At 44.2% G+C, this 16,166-nt stretch overlaps 1 protein-coding gene across 3 annotated transcripts in view; it reads left to right on the top strand.

Annotated features, from left to right (window-relative positions):
• Nucleotides 1-6,710: 6,710 nt before the first annotated feature.
• Nucleotides 6,711-16,166, top strand: part of ZNF644 (zinc finger protein 644) — a 76,977-nt gene continuing 67,521 nt past the window's right edge. The window contains exon 1 of one of the 3 annotated variants that reach the window (XM_050977786.1): nt 6,711-6,852. The gene's annotated coding sequence lies outside the window, so the exon portion shown is untranslated. Of the gene's footprint in view, nt 6,853-9,955; nt 10,086-10,388; nt 10,541-16,166 lie in introns of those variants that run through there. The other 2 variants (XM_050977784.1, XM_050977785.1) reach the window with 2 other exon arrangements.

Here is a 16,166-nt window from a genome sequence, read left to right as displayed (position 1 = left end):
TCTAAACTGATCCTTATTTTAATTCTGCATAGAGCTGAAACATTAAATGAGTGGCTTGAGTTTCGATCAGTGGGATTGTGTAAGTAATTCTTTGGGGATACAGCAGGATGCCACAGACTTTAGTCTGGGGATGATTCTACAAAATTTACATTATAAAAATACTGTTTTCTATAATGGAGTAGTGAAAGAAAATTCAATGTGATGAGAAGTCAGGTTTTACTATCTTAGTTGTGTGATTCTCCATAATAAAATACATGCTTATACCTGCTTTTAATTTAACTTCAACTTCCTTATGTGCTTCCTTGTCCTATCACACATATTGATTTCAAAATATAAACTAAGGTCAACCATATCTGTGCCTGAAGAAAATGCAATATGCACTCAAAACCTATAATCTTCAAAAGTAGTGGGAAAATAAGTATAGTGTTTAAACATGTTGCCAGACATATTTGTGTATAAGGTAAGTTACAGCATACAGAATACTGCAAATGTATTGTAACATAATTTTCATTGTGTAGTGCATGTCTTGAGCACATTTTAATTATATAGCTTTTATTCCTGTATTTGAAGATTTTAATGAGTTAAACATTACAGTAATTGTCAAAATAAGAGCAGTTGCAACGAGTCAGACTCTTGTTATTTGGGTATATTTTTATTTATATATTCCTTCACAGAATAGTTATGTGATGTATAAAAGTTGGTGCTCTTAAAGGCAGTCAGTATAATGATAAAGAATGAACAGAAGTCATTGTATGAAACCAATATACACAAAATATTTGAAATTAGTCATTTTGCAGAGCACAAATGATACATCATTATGACAGTATTGATGGTACCTCTTCTGAAAGAAAGGGTGTCTTGCATTAGCTCTTTATGTCACTTTGTCTGCATGTTATGCAGATGAGCAAAAGAGTCGTATCATGTCAATTGTTTTTACTGCCAGAATCTTTAATTATACCTCTAAAATGAGATCTGTGGATGCCTGGGTTTTTTCCAAGCTCCTTTGCTCAATAAGGAAATAGAAAAGGTACTAATCAGGGTAGATGTCTCTTCCTGCAGAGGGCTACTAACACACTGAATTTTTGGAGGACTTCCATGAGAATTAACTGAGGCACATACAGTGCTTTCAGTGATTCATTTCAGCTTGACTGAAATGCTTCTGTATTTGGTCTTGAAGTCTGTGTGACAATTAACTGTAGCCGTTTAAGCCTTCACTTTCTCCCAGTGTTGTAAGTCCTGGTCTCCATGTGCCGCGATGGGCGTTTCATATGGAGTGGGCTGGGGTAAGGAGTGCACCTCTGTAAGCACAAGGGGCCCTTGGGGCCCTTTTTGTTATCAGTCTGTCTCTAGGCAAAACTTATCACTGTTGCTCTTCCCTCTGGTTGTGAAGAGACTGGAAAAGATGTGCTACTGTTGACTTGCAGTCCTGCCCTTAACAGGAGTCTCAGTTCAGACTGTTTATACCAGTTAGGGAGAGTTGGTTCCCAGTTTGCTTTAGTGTGCTACCTACCACACTGAAACACTACGCTTTGGGGAATGTGCTTTGAGTGGTCGAGTCTGTCCTCTTGTGCTTTTTAAATGGATTATTTCCATGTGCCAGGACTTGAGGGGCACATCTAGTTGGTGGTATGTAAAAATGTTAACACATTTTGCAGAAATGCAATGGATGATACTGGGTGGACATACTTCACATGAAGAAGGTATATATCCTTTCAGATATAAAAAAATTGCCTAGATAAAAAACAAGAAATGTCTTCCTGTATTTAATATACACTGCATGGAACCAGCACGTTTTTTTTGACTGGGGCTAGATGGTAATTTCTATATTTTAGATAGCTGAGCATAGGGAATAAGGCAAAACGTTTTGAAGGCTGTAAGGATATTTTGTTTATATAAAGGAAGCACTGTTTCTTTTGTAACTGTGAAACTTATTATTAAAGGATGCCTATAGCTTTCAAAATAAAAAGACGTTTGTAACTGTAAATGGCTATGATGTATTTGCTGTTCCCCCACCCACTTAGAGGCAAAACCTATTTATGAGGCTTTATTAAGTGCAAATAATTCCCATGGCTTCTGCAGAATATAGTCTGATTTGCATATAAATGACATGACATGATTTCTGCTCAGAAAAATATATTGAAAAATACATATTTCTTCAGTGGAAACCTGATATTCACACATATTAAGGTCAGCTTGCATAACTTGTTTTAAGCTGCTGCATGTTGATACCTGATCACACTTCCGGCTAGATTCAGGCTTTATCCTTTGAAATTATGGATTTCTTCTTTTGATCTTATTAAGCTATAATTTAGAGAAATAGATTCCAAAACATTTATCTCATCAGTTTAAGAATTTAAAAGTACTCAGAATATTCATCAGTACAAGTGGAAAACTCCCAACTTGGCACTTTTCCTTATCTCCAGTACTGTGAATTTGTGATGTGAGAGAATTCCTGTTGTTTGAGTGAGACAGAAAAAGGCTGCCAAATTGCTCCAGTCACTTTAATGGTAGGATGTAATGAAAATAGACACAGAAATATTACTCTTTTTTTTTTTTATGCTTTAATCTGTATTATACAGCCAACCTTGCCATTGAACTCTGTATATTTTCACAGGTTCTTATATCCTGCTTTGCCAATACCTTTGATGGTGTTTCTTTAAGCAGCCAAGCCACTCATTTGGGATAAATGTCCACTTACTGACAGGCTCCTGCTGCTTCTTAGATCCATCCTAAAATAAAAGAAAGATGTTGGACAGACAGGCATTAAAAGGTTTGGAAGAGACCTGCCATGCCTTGGTTTTCAAATTCCTGCCTGGCAAAGGTCTTAGTGAGCTGAATGCCATTGCTGGAAGCAATAGGTTCTCTGCTTAGAGAGATTGATTTGTCACAGTGAATGGTCATTAGTTTTGAATGCCCCATGGAGAGCTTGACACTGTCTAGTAAAGAAAAAGTGAAAGTAGTGTTATCTAGAAACTTGGATGTGCAAATCAGAACCTACTTTTTAGCAATTTCTTTCAGTTTATAAAGGCTATTAAATTATCTGAATGAAAATAAGGCAGTACGATGTATTACTATTTTTCCTGGTGTGAATATTTTAGCTGTTTTATTCCAGACTTGTTAGGTTCCTGGGTGTAGGAAATACACTTCTTTTATCCCAGAAGTCTCTCCTTGTGCCTTATGTGTTATGCCTGGAGAAGGTTTTTCTGTCTAGTTGGGAATTTTCACTCAAAGAATAGTCACCCGGCAGCTGTATCATTCATCATTTTCAGTATATTCTCAATTATATAAAGATTGTAGGCTATGAGGTCAGTTTGATTTCTAAAAATTGTACTAACAGATGTAAAAGGTGCATTGACCAAAGCATCAGTACATTATCAAATAATTTTATTTCCTAAGTATGGCAGCAAAAGTGATAAAGAAAGTGTTGGCCATGAAATAGATATGCTTATCTTGTGATACATCCCAGAGATGCATGTCAGAGACTGGAGGCTTGCTTAGTGAGGAAAATAACCTGTGTTAGGAAGATAAGAGGTACAAGTGGATGGATCTCCCTCCCTGTCTCCTGGGTGTGATTGTCTCAGAAACCGTATTAGCAGAAGCTTAGATACATTCTTAGCTCCTGGAATGGATTTGCTGAAGTGACAGTGCATACTGAGGATGATGGTAAAAAGATGGGCAGTGTATTCTGGAAGGAAATAAAGTTGGCAGCTTGCAGTGGTGGAACACAGCTTCAGATAAGCATGTGGTTCAATAGAAATTAGTCTCTGTCCATAGACTTTATAGTAGCCAATCAGACCTGCTCTTTCAGTTCAACAGTTAATAATATCTCAGCACTGTAGCTTAAGGGATACAATTTTCAAAATTATTGTAGTGTGGGACTGATAAATTTCAGCACAAAGAAGGCACTATTCCACATAATTTATTTCAGATTTCCATCTAGGGTATGTTCTGACACTCCACATGAAAGTCAAATTGTCCATGTAAAATGGTTTTCGGGTGATAAGTTGACCCCTGGGGTTTTAGTAAAATAATAGGTTCAGAATTCCATCTGACTCTCCAGTCTATAAAAGCTAGTTATCAGCTGTTTGAAGGATTTGAAAAGAAAGGGGGAAAAAAGAGAGAGCTTTTGTATAGTGACATTTTTCTCATTAATGGGGACGATGTAAGAATCACAAACTCCTTCTGGATTTGGCAGTAAATACTCTGCTGACGTGTTCCAGGAAGTAGTTGTTCTCTGTGAGGAGTGTATGTGTCTAATCCTCCACATGCATATGGAACAAGGAATATTTCTAATAGACATGTACAGCCTGTCAAAAGAAGGACGTTTACTGTGCCATCATCTGGCCATCATTTCTAAATGCACTCCACCACCAGAGCCTACTTCGGCAGAAGTTTTGCTGCAGAATGACTGTCTTACACTGCCTAGAGACATGGTAGAATATTTAAATGTAGTGCAAAACAAATGGTGACCTGAAAAGAAATAAGGTGTTATTTTAAGTTCTTGTCTGAACACTTGTTTAGAACCTGCTGTGATTCTTTTTTCTAGTTTTGGTATCTAATTGTATTTTCTTGAGAATACTTAAAAATAGTTCCTAATGTAACTTGTGACTTTACTGTCAGTTTAAGCAGATCCAAAGTTGGGTAAAGGCTTTGTTGCATTTTGTTTTAGTAGATGGGTATAACTGCATGTTCATGCAGCATTAGTGACTGGGAAAAGGTGACAGTAAGATAGGACCAGTCATTGTGACAGGAGAAGCAGCTTGCTTAATAAAATGCTAAAAGCAAGTTTATGCTTAGTGCATTTAAGTGCCTCTTTGAATTTTGAGCAAAAAAATACCTCCTGCTTTTTAAAATCAACTGTGCTCAAGAAAATATGACTTTCTACAGTCTTTGCATATAAAAAGGATTGTCTCCAAGCAAAACCCAAGTCTCTTCTCAGTTGTTTGTGATGTTCCTGTACTTCCCCTTCCTGTGTGGATGGTGAACATTGAGCTCACTGCAGAAGTACTGTTATACTCTGTTGCTGCAACTTTTGCAGGTGAGGAAAGCTATATGGAGGGCATCCATTTGCCTCCTGTGTTCTGGAAGGGGCAGACATCTCCTCTAAGAGGAACTGAGCAGTGCTCTGGGGTGAAGATACCTGATGCTCCCAAGTTGGGTAGAGAAGAGAAATCTGAGATCTTGTAGGCAGTATTATGGAGGAGCTGGGATTTTGGTTGTAGGACAGAGCAAGCTTTAGAAATGACAGGAGAAATGTAAGTTTCCTACAGCAGGTGTCTGTGGCACCTCTGTGAACCATTTCAGATTGGAAGGAGGACTGGAAAGATTTGCCCTGCAGTGACACAATGGAAACATTAATTTTCAAGCTTTTTTATTAATTCTAGCTGTCCAACAGATCAGACTTGTTATGATTTAAAGAACAATTCTGTCCTCCCATTCCAGTAACATTTGCCTCACCTTCATGCCTGTATTTTGCCTTTTCTCCCCTGCAGGCACACTTTATGCAAATGCCATTTTGTCTACTGCTATACAAGGATGTGCTGACTGGCCAAATACTTTTGGAAGTATGACTGGAATGTGCTTGTGAAGACGTGGAAACATAATCAGTGATGAAAATAGTCACTGAGTGTAAATCTGTGTTCTGTCAGAAAAGCTTGTTGATGCTGTGGAGCTCCACTCTTGTCCCATGACATTCAGCTGTTGTACCAGGCCAGTTGTTCTGTAAGGTTGTTATGTGAATTATCTTTTGAGAAGCCCATCTCTCATCTCTTGGCAGTGCTGTTATTGCGAGAAGAAAGTGCATGTGTACAAAGAGCAAAGTAGACTCAAATGTTACCTTCCATGGCTGTATTTCACTCATCCTTGTATTAGAAAGTAGTCTTTGTTTCATGTATGTGGCAAGTGAGCTACGTAACATTAATGAAACAGAGATCCTAAATCCTGCTTAGAATTGTCATTGGCAGCTATTAGTATATTTTCAATAGTATTTTTTATTTGGAGCTTAGTCATAACTTGCCAATATGTAGTTCTGCTTGTTAGCTAGAGAGGTGTTTGGAAGGGTTTGGGATGCTCCAAGATATCATCCCAGCTTCATAGCATTCCTCATTGTCTTGAAACTATGTTAGGCTTTGTATCTGTAATGAAAGAACTAAAAATAGAGCAGCACTAAATTGACATTTCCACTCCTTGTGTGGATCGAATGGGAAATGAGGAGTTCTTTGTCACCAAGTGGAATGGGTAATGTAATTCCAAGTACTGGCTACCATTTGTAAACAGCTGTGTCTTTCCTGCAGACCCTGATAAGAGATTTCAGACCATATTTCTTTAAAAAGGTCATTGAGGAATACAACCCCCAGGATGCACCGCACACTTAAGTGCCTTAGTGTCTTTCACACAAGGCTGACATCTGACATTTCCCCTCCGTTACTGCGCTCACAATCGCCGGCCTGAGGCGCATTGAGGAATCGCCCGTCCGCCGTGCAGGAACCGTGCGTGGAACCAGCCCTCGTTCCCTGCGCACCCGCGGGAGCTTCGCGCCCCCGGCGCAGCACGGGGGGGGACAGTGCGGGGCCGGGCCCGGGGACAGCGCGGGGGCGTTGGCTCCGCGCCCGCTCCCTGCAGCCCCCGGGCCGTGCGGGACGGAGCCCATCGCCTCGCCGGCCGTGCGCGGGGGCGGCCCGGGACTGCTGGGGGGTGCCGCCCTCGGGGCGCCGCCCTCCGGGTGCTTTAGCCCCTCGGTGCTGACACCAGGCGCAGGGCGAGACCGAGGTATGGCACAACTTGTGCTGCGGACACCCCATGTTGTGTTCCACGGTGCTTGTCCAGAGGGCTCTCGCGTCTCGGCACTGCTGGGTAGGTGACACACAGACCCGCGGACAGGGACCGTGGGAGGGACCCGGCCGCCACCGCCGCCCACCCGCGCCCCGCAAGGACTTGGTGGCAGGGCACGCAGCTGGCCTTGCTCGGGTGTTTCCGGACTTAAAAGCAGCCCTAAATACTGAACACCCAAGCAAAAATGCAAGCTAAAAGCTGGGGCGCCGACTGTACCGTAGCACCGGCAAGGGCTGTAATTTTAAATGGGGAGAGGCCTACGTAAGATGGCGAGTTCTGTGGGCTTGCAGTGTGTTGTGACCAAATTGGTTAAATAGTTAACAAGGGACTGATGTGCTGCAGAGGGAAGGTGACGTACCATCCTTTCGGGATTTTTCGAAACGAGGGAGTCGTGTGACCCACTTCAGCACCGCAGTTCCCTCCTGACTCTTACTCTGTCACTCCCAGGTGACAGCTGGGCCAGTCAGAGCGGGCGGCCGAGCCGGGGCACCATTTCCAGCCACTGCTGCGTGGAACGCCTCGGTGTGCAGCTCCTCTGCACCGAGCCCATCCGCGTCTGCCCGCCCAGCCAGCCCGTCACCCTTCCTGTGGGAGGGAAGGGAAAGAAAAAAACCCTTTTCCTTCATGCAGAAATAGATTATGGGATAGTTTTTGTCTCAGAATTTATTTTCTCCTGAAAGGGACAGTGCGTGCCCAAAGCAGCTGCTGCGCTGACCTCCCTTCCCTGGGTGCGAGGTCCCCATTGCATGTCGGTAGGGGAAGGGAGAGGTGGCAAGACCCGGCTTGGCTCTGCGACCTTGCTGGGTTTGGCTCTGCAAACGGGACCCCAGAGGCCGGCGGTGGCTCTGGGGCTGGGGAAGGCTTGTGTGTGCCTGCGGTCGGAGTGGGGCTGCGCGCAGATCCTTCCCCGTAGAAAAGTTTTGTCAGCACATAGACGAGTATTTGGCTTCACATTCCTTCCCAGAGTTCTTGAGACGTTAACTTTCAAAAGGGAAGTCTCCCTTGTGGATTTATGTCAGTGATTTTGGGTTTTAAACTATTCATGCATGAAAAACGACTTAGGAGCTGTATACTCCCATGTATGAATAATGACTACATGGGAACACAGATTACAGCAGTTTTGCACTGAGACTGCTGCAGTTTACATGCTCTCTTTGGGAACATTATGAAACGTTTTTAAATGCTGGTTCATGTTAATGCATTGATTTCAATCAGTCTCTTTTTGTCCCTTTTGGATTTGTTCAACTTAACAGCTAGCTTGTTTCATGTTTGCTCTAAGATATGCTTAGCAAATTAGGCAAATAAAAAAATGCATGCAAAAAATATGGTGCTATGCACATGTATCAGGTTTTTTATTTATTAATCGACTTCAATTTCCATACGACAGTCTGGCTTTTTTTTTTAACTTTGGCTCAATGGATAGTTTATGCCAATTACACGTAGTTTAACAGCTTTGAAATCTGTTTTTGCTTTTCTAATGCATGAAGACATTGATTCTGTTTCAGGTTTTAATTAAACTCTACACTGACTTTAAATTCTATTGTCCTTTTCATTTAAATAGGATTTTTGTTAGATCTTTAACAAGACCTCAGTGGGGTAATAAATCTAAGCAATTGTCCTTATTAGGAGTAGATTATTCTCAAGAGATGGAAAGTCACAGAAGTAACTAAAACCATTTGCAGAGACTGAACTAAGGCTTTTTCTTCCTAAACATTAAACAGACTTGAAAATTACTTGCTTGGGCACTCAAATTAAATTAAATGATATTTTGTTTATTTTTCACATTTTCAGTGTAGGCTATTTGCATTTACTTAAAATTCGCGTTTCATCGAGTAGGACTCACTCCTGAATAAGGATCCTTACTTTCGGTATACAAGCTGTAATTGAAACTCAATATATCCTGCCATTTCTTTTATTATTAACCCTTGTAGTGCTTCTAATGTATAGGACCTGCTGACACAGTGAGTGTATTCTTAGTTCATTGTTTTTGCCATAGAGATGAATCTTGGCTGAAGAATTGGTCTTGTGTTTGACCCACACCCCAGCCAAGGAGAGCTGTGGAGTATGCAGGAGTGTGGAGCTTGTGCAAAGATCTCACATGCTGGATTAAAAACACAGGTTCTTGGAGAAAACTTGTGACACACTCAACAGTTCTGTCTAGGTTTGACCTTATTGTGTTTACATATTGCTAGGAGGTGAAAAGGGATATAATTCTAATGATTCTCTTTTTTCCAGCTGTTCATTCGATGGTATTCTCTGTTCTGCAGGTGCTCCAGGTTTGCTTTGCTCCTGGCTTTAGTGATCGGTTGACTTCTGATGGGACAAGGCCTCCTTTGACACACAGTCAAATCCTGAATATCTCCCCAGTGTTTATTTCCCAACTCCATTATACACATTGCGGTGCAGTTACTTTAAGCGTTCACTTGTATGAAAGCTCCGTTTTGGGGGACACTCATTTCTAGGACTTAGTTCTACAAACCAGCAGGCAAAGGCCGGGATCTTGTTCCGGGACATTCTCCCCGTCAGCCCTGCCAAGACAGCGGCGTTTCCCCGCTGGCCGCGGTGGCCGCGCTGGCCAAGCCACTGCCCTCCGCTGGGGCGCCGCAGGAAGCGGGGCTGCGGGGCCACGGCCGAGGGGCCACGGCCGCAGGAAGCGGGTCTGTGGGGCCACGGCCGAGGGGCCACGGCCGCAGGAAGCGGGACTGCGGGGCCACGGCCGAGGGGCCACGGCCGCAGGAAGCGGGGCTGCGGGGACACGGTCGAGGGGCCACGGCCGCAGGAAGCGGGGCTGCGGGGACACGGCCGAGGGGCCACGGCCGCAGGAAGCGGGGCTGCGGGGACACGGCCGAGGGGCCACGGCCGCAGGAAGCGGGGCTGCGGGGACACGGCCGAGGGGCCACGGCCGCAGGAAGCGGGGCTACGGGGACCGGTGAGGGGCCACGGCCGCAGGAAGCGGGGCTGCGGGGACACGGCCGAGGGGCCACGGCCGCAGGAAGCGGGGCTACGGGGACCGGTGAGGGGCCACGGCCGCAGGAAGCGGGGCTACGGGGCCACGGCCGAGGGGCCACGGCCGCAGGAAGCGGGGCTACGGGGACCGGTGAGGGGCCACGGCCGCAGGAAGCGGGGCTGCGGGGACACGGCCGCACGTGACGTGCCCACGTCCGCCTCCGCCGGGAAGGAGCCCGCAGCTCTGCACGGCTGATGAGGACCAGCCCCTCTTGGTCGTTGCAGCTCTACCGGCTCTCAGCCAGCAGGTATTTAATGTCTGGAGCCCTCCTGTCCGTGGGCTCCTCTGCCCCTGTCGGGCAGGCCGGCGTCTCTGCAGACCCAGGTCTTGTCAGCCTCCAGGCTGCTGCTCCCCACATGGCATCTGCCCTGTTTCTCTACTAAGAGACTTCACCTCAAACCATCTCGTCTTCTAAGTGACACTCTAGTGATACTTTGGGGCAGAAGGAATTACGTTAAAGGAACACAGCTCATAAATATTAATTTCTAATTAGACTCTATTTGCTGCATATTCTAGGCAGCATTACAGGTTTTGAGCCTTCATCTGCCGCTTTCCATATCACTCAAATAGCAGATTTTGCCATGGTAAATCACAGAGGAAGATGGAAAGTCTGATGCAAAGTGAGATAATGTACTTCTTCATTATTATGGCTCTTCTGTGCCCTGATAGAAAACTTTAAAACACAGAAGGTGCTGACAGCAGGTAAGTCACCTAGTTCCTGCTCTGCTTTTGGTATAAAGGCTGGGGAAAGTGGAGGAAGGGAATGCACACCTTGGTTTTTAGGCTCAGATTGCATCTCTCCCTTCCTTCTAAAGCAGTGCACTGGAGCAAGTGTGGCAAACCTAGGCTGAGTCCTGCAACTTATTTAATGTGACTCAGTTCACAAGATTATGAGCTCTAAGAGTGCTCAGCCTTTGGGACAGAGTCTGGGGAATAAGGATGTTCTTCATCGTATCTTGCATGGCAATTAGACTTGATTTAGGCAATGCCATACCTCGTACAAGTTCCAGAGGGCATAGTTTTACTCTGGATTCTTACCAGGATGTGGGATTTTCCCTCTTTTTTCCCCAGCAGCAGAGCCAGGAGTTTGTGGCTCTGCAGGGTGGGATTGAGAGGGCCCAGCTCTGTCCCTTACTAAGAGACTTGTCTTATCTCCTGCCTCCCTTCCACCCCTGTTTCCGGGGATGTACGCTGTAATCAGAGGCAAGTGCTGCGACTGCCTGCAGTAGGAAAGTGATGTGACTCTAAGAAATGCAAGGCTACCTAAATGGACTTCCACTGCTTGCTGATGTGCAGTAAAAAGAATCCCATCTTGCCTTGCACTCTGCAGCAATGTATGTTGCTTTCCAGTGCCAAGTACATACCACAGCATCAGATGTGCGTTTGCAAGTGTGCCATGCGGTGAGCTAGCAGCATTCCCCCTGTTCCAGCAGCCTCCCTGGAGGGCAGCAGGCTCCTTAAAAGGTCAGCGGGGTACCTGTGGATCACAGGCGTGAAAAGCTGCCCTATTTAGGCCCTGAGGCAGCAACCTGCTTTCACTTTGTGAAGCCCAGCAGAAAAGCTGGGGTCCGACAGTGGCAGGTATCCCTGAGCACAAGACGAGGCAGCATGAGGGTATAAGAAATCCAGTTTGCTTCTGACGTGAGTAGATGAGGTTTGGGTGGGAAAGTAATGGGAATGCTAAATGTTTGCTGCTAACATTTACTAAAATGACAGCAAATCCTGTCTGTATTAATGTTTAGCTTTTGAGACTCAGCGGAATTTTACTTCGTTAAAGAAGGTAGGAAGCATAGAAGGAGCTCTTTAATCTTCAACTGGAAAATACAATTTTGAAATACATTCTCTTAGGAGTGGAATAATCAAACAGAGTGATAATGGATGTTAAACCTACTCTGAATGTAATTTAAAGGATTTCTCAGATGGAAACAAAACTTGATAGGATGGTGTCAGGTTCAAATGGACATCACCTTTACTTACACAATTGTCCATGTGAAGAAGAGAGCTTGATTGGCATGTATTTTGGTTATGTGATTGTTTAGGAATTATCAAAAGTCATTATGTGATTCTTAAATACTTCCATGTGCTCTTTGTTTTAACAAAAGGCGGTTGGAGCTGTATCCATGGGTTTTTACAAGCACAGCTCTTTGCATGGGGACTTCACCACAAAGGGTTTCCAGTGTCCTGCATCTGCAGGTGTCTTCAGCATTGAGAAGAAAAAAACTGTTAGTCTTTCCCTTCCTACTGCTGACCTGTTCCTCTTGGCACATTTTTGATCTCTCTTGGTCAGTCTGTGCCTGATACCATGCATACATTTCTTGTTCCCCACGCTGAAATGCTCTCCTCTTTTTCCCAAATGTTGTTATATTTCCTTTCTCCTTCCTTTATTTTTAATTTCTCTTTCCCATTTGTAATGCATCTGTTGTCTCTGTTGTTTTTCACTTCTAATTTAATACCACCAGTGGATTTGTGTCTCTCTGCAGATCATTAAAAAGGGGCTATGTGGAACTACTTGTAAAAGAAAACAAGTAGTTTTCTTGCATTCCCAAGATAGGTTACAAACTGGTGTGTGTCAATACTCTGTTTTGGAACTTTTAGCTTTGTTTAGTTCTTTATCAGATGCAGAGTGATCTCTGGATCTCTTGTTTGCCACTCCAGTGTGAGAATACAAGGAACAAATTCAAGAGTTGCAGGACTTGAAAGGACCTGTGCAGCCCTAGGAAAAGGGCAGTTTCCTGTGTAAAGCAGAGCAAAAAATCAAATTAACAAAATCCCCATCCAGCCACAAAACTAATCTGTCCTCAGCCTTAGGGCAGATTACAGGAGTCCTTTCCTCCTTCCTACCCTCTGTACAGGCTGTTTCAACCCACCATTGTGATTGATGGCTGGAGAGCTGGCGGGAATGGATGTGTGCCTGAAATACCCCCATGTAGTGAAGGGCCACGCCTGTGGTGAGACAGGAGTTCTGCTCCTCTGGGAAGCCAGGAGTCATGTGATTGCTTTAATGCAGCACAAATCTCTGTGGCTGATGCCGGCAAAAGGAGCATTTGTTTTCTGTGGTGGGTGGCAGAGTTAGATGAGGGAACAATTCCAACTGAGCTACCACTTTGCCTCATGAGGCCGACCTGAATGCTGCTATTGACTCAAAGGAGGGAGTTTTTGGGGCAGGAAGTGAAGATGAGCACTGTCACCACATGGTCAGTGGAGAGAGAGGCTCTTGGAGCATGAGTCTCTCCCAGTGCCTGGTTTTAGGATGTGGATGGCACTGCTGTGCCTGTGAGGTCTGTAGGTGTCAGCTGATGCCCAGGGTCAATCCATGCCCAGGTGTTACCGCAGCGTTGGACTGACCTATCCTTCATTTTGCTTGTGCTCCCTGATGGAGTGTTTCAGTAGGAAAACTCATATCCTCAGCCCTGTTAGGGAGGACAAGATGGGCTCATAGTTGAGCTCTGACTGGGTTAAAGGATGGCCTCGGGCAGCAGCAGGATTTCTGAAAACCCTGTAGGCTGCATCTCCTGGCACGGACCCCCTGCTGCTCCTGGACCTCCTGCAGAGCAGGAGGCTGCCAGCATTGCCCAGGTGGTAGTTTTAACTCTTTGTTACCTTAAATTCAGACAGTTTCAAAGTAACACAGCAGTAAATAAACCCCTGGCCCCTTTGTACAGTCACATCCCTCATGTTGCCCCTGCCACCAGTGTTAATAATGCTGTGCATAATTTCTGAGCACAAACTGGGAGCTGGGGAGTGTAAGGTGTGCCTTAAGGGGCTGGTGGCAGCAGTGAGTGTTTGAGGCTGGATAATACCCAGTGTTTTGCATGAACTTGCTGTCAGGAAACTGTTTAGATAGTGCTTAGCATTGTTCAGTGGCAGGACTGTAAACTGAAGCAAATAGCTTGGTCCTGTTTACATTTTCTAGAGGGGATGATGCAGAAGAAAATTGAGTTAAAAATTAGCTTTGAAATTAGCTTTTAGGTGAAAGTTTTTTACCGACCACGCAGGACTTTGAAACACCTGCATTTAACAAAATAACCTATTTGAAGCAATAGTAAACTGCCATCTGCTGGTAGAAAAGTAATGCACATAATGAACATGCAGACTTAGGACGTGATAATTCTTTTGTGTTTGACATGCTGCAGTCAAATATGTACATGATACGGAAGCTGCATATATTTATTTAATGGGTGGTTTTCATCTCTATTTGCATTTTCATACAGACTATGCTAAACAGATGCCTATAATATAACTAACTTTAACGACAAGCACAGAAAACAAGACAATAAGAATAAAGAATGAGGACTAATAAAAGCAGATGAGCGATCAGGATGGTGACAGGCTCCAAATGTGTCCTATTTACATTGCTAATAATGAATCACAAGCCCTTCCTTTTATTGTTTCCCCCTGTCTTAGACCCTCCTGTATGACCAGAATTGTAGCTTTGAGAAACATTTCCTGGCATCTTCATTTTGATTTGTGCGTGTGTGTATGTGGTTCCTTACACAAGCGTGTAAATAGGAGCTGGGTCTTTAATTGTTCCTGATTTAAGTAGGTCATCTTCTCCAATACACAAATCTCTTGTCTTCTGGTAAGCCAGGTCAGCTGTTGAAAAGGATATGGAAAATACTTACTACACAAATATGACCAGAGAAAATGATTTCACCAAGGACCACTCCCAAATTATATGGCATTACAGAACCAGTTTCCATAAATCACCAGCATGATGAGTAGACTGCAGGGGAGAGACTATCAGATTTCATGTTTGTATAGTGTGTACCGAGTGGGTGTGCTGAGCGTGACTGTGTCCCTAAGGTGCTGCTGCACTATAAATAGCGGTGTTAGCGTGAATTACCTCCAGTGCAAACATCAGGCCACTTGCCCTTTTCATATGCATGCAGTTTTGTTTTATGATTGGGATTATTCCAAACACAGCCTATTGTTTTAGCAAACTGATCTTCTCATAGGAAATATTTTAAATGGGCAAAGAAAAAATAGGTCAGTTCTTCCTTTGAAATCAGAGAGAAGTGTGTATTTGTAACATTTCCCAGGCTTATTTCCTTGGAACAGGTTTGGCAGGTATGAGAGGAAGTTAAAGATTTATTTTTGGTGCTATGTACCAGATGTCATACCTGCTCTTTTGAGACAGTTGCTTTTATCTCCAGCAGTACCTGCTCTAGTAGCAATGAAAAAGTGACTTGAATCCCATTTAATGCATGTAGTGTGCACTGTTCTTGTGCCACTAAAGGAAAGAGAGGGTTTGTTTGGGAGACTCCAGGCAGAGTCCTTATGCGTCATTAGAAAGCAAACATGTTTGCATCCCTCTCAGCAGTGTTTTTGCCTCCTTGAAGATGTGGTGAATTAATATGCCCTACTTCAGGGCTTGTGACCCCAGCAGACACTGAAGGGCTACAAAGATGTCCAGTTTGAAGTGCTGTTATATTTATGAGATCTCCACATTTATGGCTCATTTTGTAGCATCCAGGTGGTTCTTTCTAAAGGACTGTTTCTGGGGAATTTCTGTGTGCTGTGCACACTCCACTCACATTGGCATTAATAAAATGCTGTTCAGTGTCTTGCCTGAAAAGAGCCCTGCTTGGTGGCAGAGTAACATTAATACTGTAGGGCCAAATCCTCAGCTCAGGAAACCACCACAGCTTTTTTTGACTTGTAATCTGTGGAGGATTTAGCCTTGGTGCATGGTCACAGAGGCAGACACCCTGCTCTGGGTCCTGTTTACTGAAATGCTCCAATAGCAACACATGATCAGATGGGAACAGCCAGGGGAACGGTGGTGCCCATGTTAACAGGTGGGAGCTGAAGTACAGTTACCATCAAAGATACCACTGTCCTCTGCTTTGCTCTGGAGTCTCCCTGCCAGCAGGACTCTGCCTTCCAGCTGAAGAGTGATTGATGGTTGAAATAGCAGTCCCAGTTTATTTCAGGTATGCCACTGACCCACATGGCCCATAGGAAGGATAAGGTAAAGGCAAGCAAAGCAGCATGTTCCTGTAGCCTCTAAAGGCTGTGAAAATGGAAACATAGGAAACAAGCTCATAGATATATGAAATGAGGATGAGGGTTCACTGTTACCTGCTATAGGCTAAATCAGGGGTTGAGTGAGACTGACATTTTAGCCAGCAAGAGAAAGGAGATGAGTAAGAAATTATCAAAAGATAAAGCTGGTATTTCCTTCATGTTATGCTAGAATCACACTGTTCAAAAAGGCTCCCAAACCATGGAGAGCTGGGGCAGGCAAGGGTGAAGAGGTGGGTTATGGTGATGGAAGGGTATTGTCATTACATAAATTGGAGCATTTCAAGTCTGCTTAACTGTTTGG

The sequence above is a fragment of the Serinus canaria genome, chromosome 8 (assembly GCF_022539315.1).
Source record: "Serinus canaria isolate serCan28SL12 chromosome 8, serCan2020, whole genome shotgun sequence".
In the NCBI taxonomy this organism is placed as follows: domain Eukaryota; kingdom Metazoa; phylum Chordata; class Aves; order Passeriformes; family Fringillidae; genus Serinus; species Serinus canaria.
Note: the sequence above shows the minus strand (reverse complement) of the source record. Positions and strands in the feature narration are given on the sequence as shown.